A 16,931-nucleotide genomic window follows, 5' to 3' on the forward strand; every position below is an offset into this window, starting at 1 on the left:
AGGTTGTAATATGATATTGACTACCCGAGTGTGATGTCGACATTTGTCGTTTGAGTTATTATTAACTCACCTTGTACATTGTTATATCCAAACGGGTTGTAGAGACAATTGAACCCCGTTAAAGTGAACATGGATTAACATTGTTTTTGCCCATAGTTACTTATATGAGGTGACGTCTCGAAGTGACTAGAGTGTGATGCGATTGATGGCAAGTTCAAGTGCCATAGAGTCATGTGAGATGACTAGTCGATCACATAGGCAAGATGTTAGGAACATTTTGTCGGGCCTAATGACCGCTTATAGAGTTCTGGCAAATTTATATAGCCTGGTCGTGGCGAGAGCTACTATAGTATTCGAATGAGTCGATTCTTTTGACTAAAGACTATTCGCCCAAGATGGCACAGTTTCAAATTAACTTTGATTTGTGTTACTACGACCTTCGTAAATGGGGTCAAATGGGCATATTTTGGGTTATGATGGCTGTGGCTAGTCGAAGGGAATGAGTGCGATAGGAATTGTCCACCCCTAGTCAGGATTATAACAATATCTCAGGGCCACTCGAGGAGTAATGAACTGGAAATGCGTGGCCACGCTCGGAAAGTATCTATGATAGATAAGTCCGGTCAATCGCTTATTCTCCGGATCGAGGAAACCACTCTCGATATGATCACTTGCAAGTACGACCGAAAGACACCTTGCATTGAGTGGGAGATAGTAATAGGACAAGAGAATTGGTGACGCACACTTTTCGAGGACAAGTGGGAGATTGTTGGAATATGTGTCCTCCGACAATAATGCGATCACGACTGTTGATCATGATGATCACATGTTTAAATCTCATTATATAGAATACAATTGGGAAGTAATATTGTTATTGTCAAATCGGTCAACATATATCGGTAATGATTGGTCGACTAGAGTTTGACATTACTTGTCGTGAGATTGGTGATCGATTGACCCCTAGGTCATACCTAAAGGGCAATACTCTTAATTGATTATTTAATTAATCGTATAATGTTACGAGTTAATTAAATTACTTGAAAATTGACGGACGATTTTGGAAGTATAATTTACGTATCAAATTGAAATGTGAATAAATGAGATACGGTCTGAGTAATCAAATTGTATAATTACTCGGATGAAATAATTGTTTAATGTAACAATTAAATTGAATGAATTGTTATAAATACAATCAGTTGTAATTTATAAATGGTAAAATTTTTGGCACAAGTAATTATGAAATTACTAAGTCGATTTTTGTATGTGACGTATTTTTATTAATACGTTGATTTTTAATATGTTAAAAATTACATAACAAATTTATGTCACATATGACATGTGACATATTGACAATTGACAAATATAATATGGATTCCATATTACCAAATGGACCGAAATAAAAGAAGAGGATTAAGCTAATTAATTGTTTAATTAGTAGCTAAACATAATGATTGTTTTGCTTTAGTGGCCATGCAAGCCTATGGTGCATTGTGAAGACAAATAAGTCCATGCATTGGCTTCCCTTTACCCCTCCTCTTACACGGTTTTGGGAAGAAAAACTCATCATTGTTTTTCTTATAATTTTACCTAATAATATACTAAGGGTTATGCATTATTATTCATTCTACTCATCATCCAAAATATAAGTTCTAGTGAGAAGAAATTTCCTCCTCTTCTTCTCTCATAAAAACCGAAACATATAAGTGTTTTATAAAAGTTTTTGGTTCAATTTTCTACCTTGATTAATATTATACTAGTATTTGTAATATTAATTAAATTAAGAGAAGCCTTGGGTATAAAGCTTGGGGAGAGATCTTATACTTAGATCTTGTTCATCCATAAGGGAAAAGCTCAAGAACAAGAGAGAAAGGTGATCTCTCTTGTGCCCAATATAACCGAAATATTGAATGTAAGGACATGATTTCTCCTCTATTATATTATTTGTTTGCATGCATAAAATCCGTTTTAATTTTATGACAAATTATTTAGACATATGTGAGTATGTTAAGAATGTATATGAATCTACATTTACTTCACTCTTAGGGTCAAGAAGTCCTTATCTAACAAGATGATAAAGTGGTGGATATTGGGCGTAATAGGCGTTCACCCGATCCTTGTAAACTTCTATATGGAAATGCTTCATTAACTTGGTCAAATAATCATTGCCTTCCACAACACTAGGGTCATTGGTTGTGAACTCTTCAAAGGCAAAGGGATAGGGCGGTATAACAATGGAGAAGGGCTCTTCAATCAGATTTTGTTGTTGGTTGATGATGGTCTTGGCAAGCTTGGAAACGGGGATAAGATAGTTGTTTCGGCGAGTGGAAATGCGGCATATTTTTCTCGGCAAGACAATAGAGTTAGCTCCCTTGGTTATCCATTCATATCTCGGGGCGGAGTTGTCATGCTTCACCCAATGGAATTTGTGAATCAATATGCTCATATCAAGGAGATTACCACCTTTAACCGGTTTGTATGCTTTGTTTTCATTGAATTTCGGGTTAAAGTTTTTGGCCAACCTTGTATCAAGCCTCCATTAATAATAAAATCCGTCTTTTCTTTTCCCTCTTTGATGTCCATCCACCTCTCTAACAACAATTGGAGAATATTGTGATCATTCTTTGACTTTCCATGCACATTCATTTTAGACTCCAAGTAGGCAAGGTCAAGTTAGGTCATGTGGTTAGCTTCCTTTCTAGAGATCAAGGTGTTGGAAATGGACTTATGCTAATACCGAATACCTAGATGGTGGATATACAAGGCATTGCAGTATCTATATGTGGTCAATTCTCTTCCGGCAATTGCCTTACCAAAGGGGTTTGGCATCAAAATTGAGGGGTTTCTTGAAATGGTTACAAAGTCCAAAAACCTTCCCGAAATTATCCTTAATCATTCTTCTACTTTGGTTTTCAAGCCGAAATTCAACATATTTTCGAGTCTCAATCTTATACTCCCTCAAAGAACTAATGAATTCCACGGTGAGTGAGGGGTAAGTGAATTCATTCATATCAAATAGGGTAGATAACCCCATAGACTCGAAAAATGCCTTGGTTTGGTCAAGCACTCCCAATTTTTCCAAAGTATCTTGGCATACAAACTTTGTTGCAATGACTTTCTTTTTGGCAAGGGATTCGAATGCAATTCTATGCTCATTAGATAAGAAAGTTACCTCCGGATAGTCCTTGAGTTGTTCGACCTCCAGTAGAGTAGTAGCAACTTCCTCAATGGCCTCAATAGGCTCCCTTACTTGCTCCCTAGCTTGTTCCACTACCACCAAAGCCTTTGATGCTAGAACTTTTTGCCTTTTTGATAGATTTGGAGATTTTGATGCTCAAGTGTTACCTTTTGTTATTCCCATGATGATTCCTCCTTGCAATTGATGTCAACAAACCTTTGATATGCTTGAATGTTCTTCTTTTCTTCCAACTTCAATCAATTTCTCAATCAATTTGGGGTTTTCGAAATTGCCTTAACCCTAGAAATTTTTGATTGATTTTGGGAAGATTTTGATGTTTAATGGTCTAAATGTTGACAAAGGAGTGATTTGAATTGAATTTGAGCAAGTTTGCAATGATTTTTAATGAATTTGGTCGAGTATTTTGTGATTTTGGATGATGGGGTTGAGTGTTGTAATGAGGGAATGTGTTTGTGTTTGCGAATGAAGAAATAAAAATGAGGATTGAAGGTTGAGGATCCCGTGTTTTAAGTCCATAAGCAGGTAGGGACGCTCGAGTTATGTTTGGGATGTTGGAATATGTGTCCTTCGACAATAATGCGATCACAACGGTTGATCATGATGATCACATGTTTAAATCTCATTTTAAGAATACATATGGGATGTAATATTTTACAGTCAACTGGTCCACATATATCGGAAATGATTGGCTGACTAGAGTTTGACATTACTGTCGTGCGACGGTCGTGATCAGTTGATCCCCTTAGGTCATACCTAAAGAGTGACACTCTTAATTGATTATTTAATTAATCGTATGTCGATACGGGTTAATTAAATTGCTTAAAATTGATGGACGATTTTGTGAGTATAATTGACATGTCTTATTGTAATTCGATTAAATAAGATACGGTCTAAGTAACCAAATTGTTTTATTACTTAGATAAAATTATTGTTTACGAAACAATTGAAACTGAATGAATAATTTATTATAAATACAAGACGTTGTGATTTATAATTGATAAACCGTTTTGGTACAAGTAATTATGAATTACTAGGTTGATTTTGTACATGACGTATTTTATTAATGCGTTGATTTTTAATATGATAAAAATACATTACAATTACACAGGACTTGTAACATGTGACAATTGACAATTGACAAATGACAAATATAAAATTGACCTCCCATTTTATAAGTGCCGAAAAAAATGAAGGGAGTATTAGGTTTAAAATTGTGTTAATTATTTTAAGTGCAGAACAAAATAATTAGCTACCTAATTGTAGCCATGCAAGCCTACTTTCTTGGGAAGAAAATGTGCACCATGCATTGGCTCACCACACCTCCTCCTCACCGGTTTTTCTAAAGAGAAAAACATAGAGTTTTTCTCTATTATTCACTACTTCATATGATAATTTCTAGTGTAAGAAATTATCACTAATTCTCTCTACATCTTATGAAATATTAGAGAAATAAAAATCTCCAAAATCCTTCCCTTCTCTTGGCCGAATAAACAAGAGAACAAACAAATATTTTAGGTCAATTTTAGTAAGATTGATATTGTTCTAGTTCTAATAATATTAGTCTTTTAAGAGGTTACCTTGGGTATAAACTTTTGGGAGGGATTCTTCTTTGGATCCTTTGTTCATCCATATAAGGAAAGCTCAGGAACAAGTGAGAAGGAGAACTCATTTGTGCCCAAAATCCGAAACACCCAAAGTAAGAAAGACGATTTCTTCTCTTGTCTATTTTAGTTTGCATGCATAAGATCTAGTTTTAATTTTATGACTAAATTAAAATGTCACATATATGAATATGTAAATTATGAGATTAATTTATCTAACAAGCGGTATCATGAGCCTTAGGTTGTTTGCATGCAAATCGGTTTATAGTTTTTCCGAGTTATATGATTAACATACAAAACTAATTAAATTGGTTTTATAATGAAAAACCTTAACATATATTTGCATGTTAAAAGTTTCTGGTCCTAAGTGATTTTTAGGACATTTTGGTTTATTTATGGATTTTATTGTTCATTTTATATAATAATGGCATTAAAATGTGATTTTTATGATAAAAATGTCATTTTTGGACTAAAAATAGCTAAACTTCGATTTTTTAAGTGGTTTTTGGATATGTTTTCACATATATTATCTACTGATGTCCTGTAAAGTTTTATAATAAAATGACTTGTATTGCTCGAAATATGGATTTTTCAAGTTAAAATCGTATTTAAATGGATAAATAGGTTAATATGAGTTATATTTTGAATCTGGTCATGGAAATTTGGTATGTTGTCACATGCAATTTTACAAGATGTGTGTAAAATAATAGGTCATAATGAAGTCTTCATGCATGATTTATGAATTTTTGATGAAAAATAGCATAAATAGTGACTTTAATTAGTATAAATTGCTAAAACATACTTCATGACTAAGGAAAAACGTAACATGTTGCATTTTATCATATATTTCAGATCTAAAATTGAAAAGTTGATAAATATAATTTTTCTCATGTTTTTATGAATATAATTGATAAATCCGATAAACCGCAATATTGTTTTTCCCGTTAAATTTCGAAATTTTTAACCTTAGTTTTTGAATATTATGAGTGTCATGGTAATTTTCCAGAATGTTCATGAGTTTAAATTTCAAATTTTGAATTTATTTGAAATTTTTATGATTTATTTGAAGTTTATGGCTTTTAACGTAATTTTAAGTCCTTTTAATGAACAATTTTAAGAAATATAAGTTAATTATAGTCAAATGGTTAGTGGAGACTAATTTTGAGTCCTAAGTTGGTTAGGGTAATTAACTTGTGCATAAATACGAATTTATGTAATTATTGTGATTTTAAAAGGTTGAATCACGCAAATCCGTAAAAACCGATTAATATACGATATTGGCTCCTTAAAGGCGATTTAGCATAAAATTGGGCATGTTCATACATATTATAATGCTGAATTTTATATATGATTGTCATAATTTTATTTTATGTAATTTTGAATTATGTAATTTTTACTTAGTATGGCCTTAGTTTTTAATTGGTATTACCCGAAATATATGGGAATATCGATTCGGTTGTAATTTATTATGATCTCGTATCACCGTTTTGTAATTTAATAGATTTATTTTATTTTAATTACAAATGTATAATAGGAAATTATGTAATTTGTTATGTAATTTAATTATTTCGGAGTTCCTTGAAAACGGTGTCACTCAAGAAGGCGATACATAAAGACGGTGTTACCTTGAGATGCGTGCCAAGAACCGAAGTTCAAGGGACCAATGGAGTTGGTTTCCGAATATGTAATAGTTAATTAGATTTTCTATTTTTAGGAAGGCCATACTAGGATTTAATTTATGCTTTGCATTTTATTTATATGTTGCATGCATCGCTAAATCGCCAAAACTAAAACATGCATTGTCTTATTAATCGAGTTTATCGACTGTGTCAATTACAATTATCGTAGTTCACCGCTTTAGTTCACTTAAAACGTGATAGATAATAAATTGACATGACCTCTCGCTAAAATAAATAGTTTAGACTTTGCCTTACCAAAAAGTAGAAACCATGAAAACCTATTTCGCGAGGGAGTGCACTCGGCCACCCCGGGGTACAAACCTTGTTACGTAGGGGAAGTGGGTCATAAATGTCTAATCCACCGAATTCATGTTGATGAGGGTTTCATCGGCTACCCCTTGCCCAAGTTAATGTGAATTTGGATCATGGACACATTTATTCGAAATTTGGGTTGAACTCAACAAAAGTAATTGATAAGCGTTTCATCGGCTACCCCGTGCCCTTGTCTGATGTGTTTTGGGCTAAAGATAAATGTTAATGTAATTTTTTCGACCGAGAGTTCTAAAAGTAGAATCGATTAAAGGGTTAATCCACCGAGTTATATTGATAAGGGTTTCATCGGCTACCCCGTGCCCAAGTTAATATGAATTTGGATCTTGGAATCATTTATCATAGTTGGGTAGAGGTCACTATGTAAATGCTTTAATTGTTATTTACAAGTATTAATACAACGATAAATGTTAAGTTTTCACTATTCCGTTATCATATTGTTGATTTTCTTTACCATTCATATACGATATCATTTCGATTTTTGATTCAAATCTCCATTAAAACATCGTAACTAAAGACAAATATGAATTTGCTTCTAAAACCTCAAATGAACCATTGCTAAGAATCTCTTGTAAAGAGTATAGATTAAAGTTACTCATTATCAAACAGAATTTTGATTCTTGACTAACACATCTAGTTACAATGGATTGTTTTTCATATACTTAAGTGAATTAAGTACCTTGAAGCGATAAATTATTTTGGTAATTAGATTTGTCAGAATTCGTAATTGACCAAAATAACGCAACCACTTCAATGAAAGTTTTAAGACTAAAACGATTGAATTGAAGAGTAGTCTTCATAAGATTCAACTTTGCTTCTCTAAGTAAAGATTCTTTGAAATGAGTGGGAGCATTCTCTTAAACCGTTAAGAAAAGGACGAGGTTCAAGAAGTAAAGATTATAATGGAATTGATACAAGGTAATGTTAAAAGTAAAGTTATTGAGAATAACGACACTAAACCTATCAATCCCGACCAATAAAGTTTCCATTGTCTTAAATGTTGGACATAAGAAAGGAAACTACCCCAAATTATTGAAGAATCAACAAGTTATTTGTGGGACATCTAATGGGATCTTCTTCTTTAAATGTTTATTTGATTGACATAAATTTTGCTAGTACTACTTCGTCAATATTAGAAACCAGTGGTTGTTTTCATCATTATGTTTGATACATAGGATGATTAGAATATGACGACTAGCAACTATGATGTTGAGAGATAGAGTCATTGTGTATTCAATCTAGTTTTTGAGTTTAAAGTTGTACTTAATTGTGACTATTAAGTGCATAAACTCTAAATAAGAATATAAACTTGTTAAGATACAAAAATGGTTTCACTTTTGTGACCCTATACACCATGATTTGATGTATGGCTAGCCCATTATCAAGGTGATTATATTCTAAACCAAACTAGAATGACACATCATGTAGATGATGTAAGACTCAAATTGGTAACCCAAGATTAAACCTTAAATTCTGGAATGATGAACGCAAAGAGTTATCGAGTACTCTTGAAACCATTAGATCTTATGGTATATGCGTATCTTGTATTCAAAGCAAGATGTCTCGTGCCTTTTGGTTGAAAAGGAGATCGAGGTTGTAAATCATTGATCCATAATAGGTTGATCATTTTCTTTTACCAACGATTTAAGTTGATGCTAATGTGTTCACTTAATAAGGTAAATAGAGAAATCTTTGAGGAAGTTCAAAGAGTTCAAGGAATCACGATTTAGTCGTGGTAGGGGTTATCAAAGTGAAGACTTTGATATAAGCCAAATAAAATGTGATATAGTATCACAGGTTAATTTCTCTTAACACGCATTGTGGGATAATGTGTGGTTGGATAAAGAATTCAAACGCTATTCGATATGGTTTGGACTTCAATCAAGTTACCTTGAGTTACTTGATCCTTTTGGGGAATTTATCATTTTTGTCTAAATTATTTTCCACTAAATCTAAAACGAATCATATGAGATATGAAATGGTAGGGTACCATGTTTGTAAGTTTTCAAAAGAAACAAATGCCCATTTTTCTTATTACAATCACGAGTATACCGGGTTTTGTGGCTCGTGAAGCTGCCTTTCTAAAATACAAGTTTATTTCTAGAAGACAGAGTGGGAGATATTATTAAAGAGCCACAAAGAATGTTATGTCGCAAGAAACTGGTCTTTCTTGGCTACATGAGACGTTTTGTGAAAGACGTTGTTTCTTCAAAACCTAGGAGGTTAAAGTCATCACTTGTTGAAAATGATGAGTTAGTGTTACTTTTAAAAGAAAGTAAAGAGCTTACAACTTACAAAGAAATTGTTTGATTCAAGTTGATTACCTCTGGAAAGTAATGAACATATGACTTACATGAGAGTGTTTAAGTCACAACTCAATACAAGGCTTAAAGCCATGAAAATCCGAAATAAAAGGCTTGATTAGTTGCAAAGGGTTTTGCACTAATAAAGAGAGAGATTTCAAAGCTTGATTGGTTGCAAAGGGTTTTGCACTAGTTGAAATGCTTAAGTCTATTTGGATCTTCTTAGGGATTATATTTCATTATGAGATATATAGCGAGTGAATCTAAAACCCACTTCTTCAATTAGAAGGAATGTATTCAATACATGTCTTGAGTTTTGTAGATTCTTGCAATCCTAAGATAATGTGCAACTTAAGAGATGATCTTAAGTAGGACATCAATGAGTTAGAATCAATGTTTTGATCATGTTATAAAACTTTTCTCGATAAGTCGAGAAGTTATGTTTATACATGGAGTTTAGTGGGAGTTACGAAAATTTTAATTAGTCTTATATGTGGATGACATATTGATCATTGGGAATGATTTAAGACTTATGGAGTATTATAATACATCTATAATATCCGGATTTATGAAGATAAATCTACATGATATTAGCGTCAAATAAGAAGTCTTATGTTGATAAGATTCATGACTAGTTCAATCAAGTTGAACATATTTGATTGATTCCATTTGCTTCCGCTGCCGAATCAATTAAATAGAAAATGATGTATAACACTTCATATACTTTGAGTATGATGAATTATTTCAAAACCGAATTTGAGTAATAATTACCAAGTAGCCATATTGATTACCCTTAAGTGTTTGCAGAAGCATTTAGGATATAATGCAAAGTGTTTTTTGATGCAATTTTGTGTAAGGGTGTTACACAAGTGACGATTGAGATTGTGCATGGTTTCCGACAAAACCTTAATCAAAACACATTAGGATGGTTAAGATACCATTGTGGCTATGTTATTAAGAAATAGATTTTCTAGAATCGTTCTAGGCAATAAAGAACAATGAGAAATATTTACAACGGAAATTGAGTACACTTGCAATCATGGGATGTGCAAGAAGGATAAGTCCCGAACACTGTGAGAACAGTGGGAGCTATTCTAAGGCTAGAAGGCCTATATCTTGATTGGATCTCGACACGTACTCAGAAAGTTTTGTAATGCAAATGTATACATTACAAAGAAAAACGAGTATGTAGTAAGGTAGAGTTGGGTACAAGAAGTTGATAAAACCTACTAACCAAAGCCTTCTCATAGGCTTAACATGATGAGTCATGTCATTTCAATTAAATTGAGATGAACAACTACATTTAAGATCAAACTGGATTATAGAATATGAAGTAGTAATCAAGTATTGACTACTCATATGATAATCACATTTATCGTTCGAGTTTTTAAAATCTGAAAACTCCTTTATACTTTGTTACATCCAAACGGGTTGTGGAGACAATATTGAATCCCGTTCTAGTGAACCCGGATTAACATGGTATTCGCCCATAGTCACTTGTATGAGGTGACGTCTCGAAGTGACTAGAGTGTGATGCGATTGATGGTAAGTTCAAGTGCCATATAGTCATGTGAGATGACTAGTCGATCACATAGGCAGACTGTTAGGAACACTTTGTCGGGCAGTGACCGCTTATAGAGTTCTGGCAAATTTATATAGCCTGGTCGTGGCGAGAGCTACTATAGTTTTCTAATGAGTCGATTCTTTTGACTAAAGACTGTTCGCCTAAGGTGGCACAGTTTCAGATTAACTTTGATTTGTGTTACTACGACCTTCGTAAATGGGGTCAAATGGACATATTTTGAGTTATAATGGATGTGGCTAGTCGAAGGGAATAAGTGCGATAGGAATTGTCCACCCCCTTGTCAGGGTTAAAACAATATCTCAGGGCCACTCGAGGAGTAATGAACTGGAAATGCGTGGCCACGCTCGGAAGGTATGTATGGTAGATAAATTCCGGTCAATCAGTTATTCTCCAAATCGAGGAAACCACTCTCGTTATGATCACTTGCAAGTACGACCCGAAAGACACCTTGCATTGAGTGGGAGATAGTAATAGGACAAGAGAATTGGTGACGCACACTTGTCGAGAACAAGTGGGAGATTGTTGGAATATATGTCCTCCGACAATAATGCGATCACAATTGTCGATCATATTGATCACATGTTTAAATCTCATTTTAAGAATACGTAAGGGATGATTCAGTTTATAGTCAACTGATTAACAGTAATCGGTAACGATTGGCTTGCTAGAGTTTGACGTTACTGTCGTGGGATGGTGGTGGTCAGTTGATCTTTTAAGGTCACACCTAAAGGATGATGCCCTTATCTATAATGTTGATTAATTGTATGACGATGCAAGTTGATCAATTCCTTAAAATTGAACAATTCGATTTGTGAGAGAGAATAATTATCTTATTGTAATGGGATTAAATAAGATTTATTTTCGTAATAAAATGCTTTATTACTAAAATTGTTTATTGTTTGAGAAACAATAGAGATAAGAATGAATGGTTGATTATAATTACAAGATGTTGTGAATTATAATTAAATGACCCATTTTATTTATGTGATCAAGTATCACTAGTCAATTTGTTGAATGTAATTTAATTAATTTATAAAATGATATTTATGTGATAAATATGCATTTAATTAATTAATAACATGTATCATACTACATGTGACATAATGTGTGACAAATGACAAATTGACAAAATAAAATGGTAGTCCATTTTATGTATATGGACCGAAATATTGGTGTGGAAATAGTTAGTGGGTGAATTATTTTATGAGATAAAATAATGTAATCATGCCTAGCCTAAAACTAGCTTACACACCTACATATTTAGAAAAGAGTAAGAGCAAAAGGAGAAGCCGTGTTTTGCTATTATTTGCCTCCACTTTCACGGTTCCCCTATCCTTTATGATGAGAAGTTTTCTCATTTTTGTCCCTTATCATTCATTCATATAACACATGCAAAAGTTCATGATTTATTCTCTCTTCACTCTTTAATCTTCATCAAAACATGAGATTTTGATTCAATTTGTTCATAAAAGATTACTAAAATTATTAGTGTAATATATGAGTGTTAGTAATCAATTTTAAGGTAAACTACTAAACTAATATCTAGCTAATATTATTTAGTGGGGATAAGGGATAATCTTGGGTGCAATCAAGAGGAGAATCTCTACTTTGGGATTTTGGAGGATCATCCATTATTTGGAATGCTCAAGAACTAACAAGAAGGAGATCTTGTTGGTGCCCAATATGACCGAAAATTTGTTGGTGAAAAAATGATTTCTTCACTTATCTATTTTAGTTTGCATGCATAAGATTTGAAATTAATTTTATGACTAAATTAATTAGAACATATATGAATATGTTGCATAATGAGATATAGATTTCTAACACACCTAATCCCGCCCGCCTCGATAGCGGCCTCTACTAATGATTAGGGAAATCGTCTATACTTGATATATCGTCGATTATATGCATGCAATGCAACATCCAAGTTTTAATCCTAGCATGGGAAGATTTAACTAAGTCGGTGAACAATTAATTATCAAACAATTTAGTTAAAGTAGGAATTTAAGATTCAATTACATGTGAAAACATACAAATGATACAAAATACAATGATAAATACAATAGGAAAATTACGATAATAAAAATTACAATAATTACAATGGATTTAGCGATTTATGTCGAAAATACCTTTAAAACGGATAAATTGAGAAAAAGAATAAAAGAATGAATTAACGAACAGGTGACTAGGCGATAATACGGTTAATAGTTAATTATACGTAGACTAATTAAACAGGTCAAGGCAGAACGGAAGTTCAGAGACATAAATCAACCTGAACAGTAAGAGATGCGCCCTTTGAAAGAAGCGCAGGCCAACTGCGTCTGTTCCAAGGGTGAGTTCTGGCTGTAAAGCTGGAACTGCAAATTGTTAATATTAATTGGTGAATTTAATGGTTAATTGCGAAATTTACTCGGATGAAAGTGATTTAATGAATTAATTACATACGAATGAGTCATAAAAGCGATAAAACATGGATGAGACGGAATTAAGATGAATTATGAATGAAGGATCGATTAGTGACATAGGTAAATTAATTAGGTTAAACATGAGGAATTAACGACAAATTAATGACGAATATGCGATGAATATGACGATAGACAGATGAAAATATATCAAAGGTCGAAATCCAGAAATTCAATATGAACGAATCGAATTTCTACAACTCGGATTGAGTTTAATGACGAAAACCCGCAAATATGAGATTATAAAGGATTTAAGTCGGATTTAACGATGAATTATATACTAATGAACGATAAATGATATACATGTGAGACGATTATGATTGTATGTCAAAGAATTATCAAAAACACACAAAGCAAATAAAACGAACGAATTACAGAGGACGAAGGAAGAAGAAAGGAAGCAGGAACTGCGGCAGCCTCACGAAGAGGCGCAAAGCAGCACTCGCGCTCCTTCAAGAGGCGCGCGATTCTTTGCGTCCTTTCCATAGGTTATCTTCTGGTAATCCGAAAAAAAAGGGTTTTAAACGAGGTTTTATAAATCGGTTTTAAGAGATGTTTTCGACATAAACCTTACATTAATGATACAAAAAGTAAAGAACAATAATAAAAGAGAGATTATACACCCTCAGACTTACATGTTTGACGAAGCGAGATGAACTAAGTTATCGAATAGTGATGTTCGACTCGAATGTAACGAAAGTGCCCTCGTAAGAGGAAAACGATTAAGATTAGTTAAGTTGATTGATGTGGAGTTGGTCAAATTGGTCGGTCATGCAAACGAGGCTGGTACTCAGAAAGATCCGAGCTTACGTGGTCGAATGTTCAAGCACGTAGACGCCAAAAAGTAAGAACATGGTCTAGAATGCAAAGGGAGAAGAGAAGGGCGGACACTCGCGTGAGAAATATGAGGAGCGAAGGCTCCTATTTATACTAATCACGTGAAGGAATAGGGTTTTCGAAGAGACTTTGGAAGTGAATCTCGAAAAGATATGAAAAAGATACAAAAAATACGCAGAAAAGGACCTGGGAAGAGGCGCAGCAGTCACTGCATCTCTTGGAAGAGGCGCAGCACCTGCTGCGTCTGTTCCCAAGTGGTTTCCTCCTGCGGAAGAAAGATTTTCGTATTTGGTTTATGGAATGACGGGATAATCTTATTTTCCTTAATATTGTGTATGAATATTACGGGAAATTGTTTACCAAAGAATAAAAGATTGTGAAATATTTATAAAATATGGAATAGAAATATCCGGAACATTCCGACTCGGGATTTAGCGGTTATCAGAAAATGAAGACGGTTTTAGGCCCGGACTCCAAATGTACTCTAATTACTGTCAAAACGACCGTACCGGCGCGTAGATGACAACTAAGAGGTAGACATCAGTGTTTGAGCAATCACTTGACGATAAACTTACGAACCGCCACCAATCGTTCCGCGTACCAAACATGCGGCCCAATCATCACCGGGAGGTTTGCGGGAGGTGCAGAAATGAGATATCTACAATGTGGTTGGACGTTGTGTGATAGTAGTATCATGTCTAGTGATATGCGGCTATGTGAATCCCGAAACCATGTTATTTACAATATTATGAAATGATTAAACTTGTGATAGGGATGCTTTAGAATATATGCTAGTCGTGTGTGAAGTATGATGAACAAGTTGTGTTAGTATAAGTATCGGAGGGTGCGTGTTAATCAGTGCTTATGAACTACTAAAAAGGAATCTAGAAGCTGAACCTTATTTGTCAGATTTTACCCCTATTTGATCTAGTTGTCGTTTGATTTCTGTAACACCCCGATTTATGAAGGAGCCTTTAGCAAGACATTCCCTAATAAACCGGACTGTTACCATCTCGGTTTCCCGAGGTAGTGAATAACAAATTAAACTCCAAGGCAAAATATATAATTACTTTAACTTAATTATTACAAAACCTCTTTTACATCAAATTACAAGGAACTAACATAAATGAAAGTGAAAGTCTTCTAAATGATGATCTAGCTACTAAGTCTTCTGATCCAGTGTCTCACACCCATCAAGCTCCCAGCCTATCTCATAAACCTGTCAAGCCTGCTCCCCAATATTTGGATCGTCACAGGTGTTCACGAATACACAGGATCAACCACGACGTTGAGTAGGGAATACAATGAAACAACAAAATATGATATGCATGCTCCTCCGTCACCTCCATCTCCATCTCAACTCATATCTCATAACCGGAACACCCAGCCATACCGATCCCTAGACTATATATCGACCGTAGCCGATCTGCCACTGTTGAGGACACCAGGGCAAGTCTGCGCAGAACCCGCCAGGGCCTTATCACAACATCATCTTCACCACACCACATCACCACAACATCCTCCATCTCCAATGCATATGAATGCTCAAAAGAAATTAATGCAACACAATATATATATATCTTTGAACTGATCAATCATAAAATCATGCCGGTTACCAAATGTTATGATAACATACTCAATACGATCAATTCAGTCAATCACCTTCCAAAGATATGAATCATAACGTAAATCAACAGCCACGAAGCAAGTCAACGTTCACCGTTTGGTCATACGAAACACAAACAAGTCAACACAATTCAACATCAACGATAATAAGTCAAGTGTATTTCCCTACCTTTTCGCAATCCAAGCACACACAAGCAATCACTTATGATCCTTCACTTATCCATCACCTACATAACATAATTATGTATAATTACCATCTACTCAGTCAATTAATCATGCACATAACCTAGACTCATCATAACTTAATAGGAATATCAATTTAAAGAACAAACACGACTTTTCCTGATTTTCCTGCTCATGGCAGACTCGGTATAAAATGAATAACTAATTCCAGAAAATTCGAATTGATGCAAGGCCAATTGAATTGGAACCCCATGAGTCTTAGCTACAATTTATATCAACGTGTTTTTCTCAAATTCCAAACTTATCAAGGGTTTTCAGACTGATTTCCAAAAACTGACAGAAACCGTCGCATAAAAAGTATTGATTCATAAAACGAGTTTGACAAATGATTCTTAAGTAAAACCAACGCCTAACTCATCTAAGCTCTTTAAATTAAATATATGAAAAAGACCCAGCACCAATTCAATATTTAAATTATGTTTTAGAAGTAATCTTTCAGCCTCTACTGATTTACGGACTTTTTAGATAGACATTCACAAATAATTTCTTCAGGAAAAACTACCCGGTGAAATGCTACCAATTTTCACAGGCATAAACTAGGCTTGGAATAAACATGAGTCTCTTCTTTAACTTTTTGCATCCCACGGCTTTAAGACAGGTAAAACACTCAAATAACACAGACCAACGAATCTGTAAATTGCTGTAACTATTCCATTCATTTATCTCATACAATTTATAATCAAAAACCCCCAAACCAATTCTAGGGTTACGAAAATTATCCCAATACTACTATAATTATGCTAATAATTGAATAAAGAGGTAATAGGATAGTCTACTTACGAAATAGGATGAGAATAGGCTGAGAAATCGCCTCGCAATTCCTCACGCGGCTCCCTTCACACACGGCTCCCTGTTCTCTCTTTTCTCTCTTTTCTCATGGTTAAAATGAATATGGTGATAGGGAGATTAGGGTTTGGTTAGATGGGTTATACATATAGGATAGGTGCTATTAAGACGATACGGGCCTAGCCTAGTTAGATTAATTAAAACCCGAGTCATATAATTACCCGAGTCACAAATACACTACACGACCCAGCTGGTAACTCGGCCTAATATAATATCATATTAA

Source organism: Silene latifolia, chromosome X, assembly GCF_048544455.1.
Source record: "Silene latifolia isolate original U9 population chromosome X, ASM4854445v1, whole genome shotgun sequence".
Taxonomy (NCBI): Eukaryota; Viridiplantae; Streptophyta; class Magnoliopsida; order Caryophyllales; family Caryophyllaceae; genus Silene; species Silene latifolia.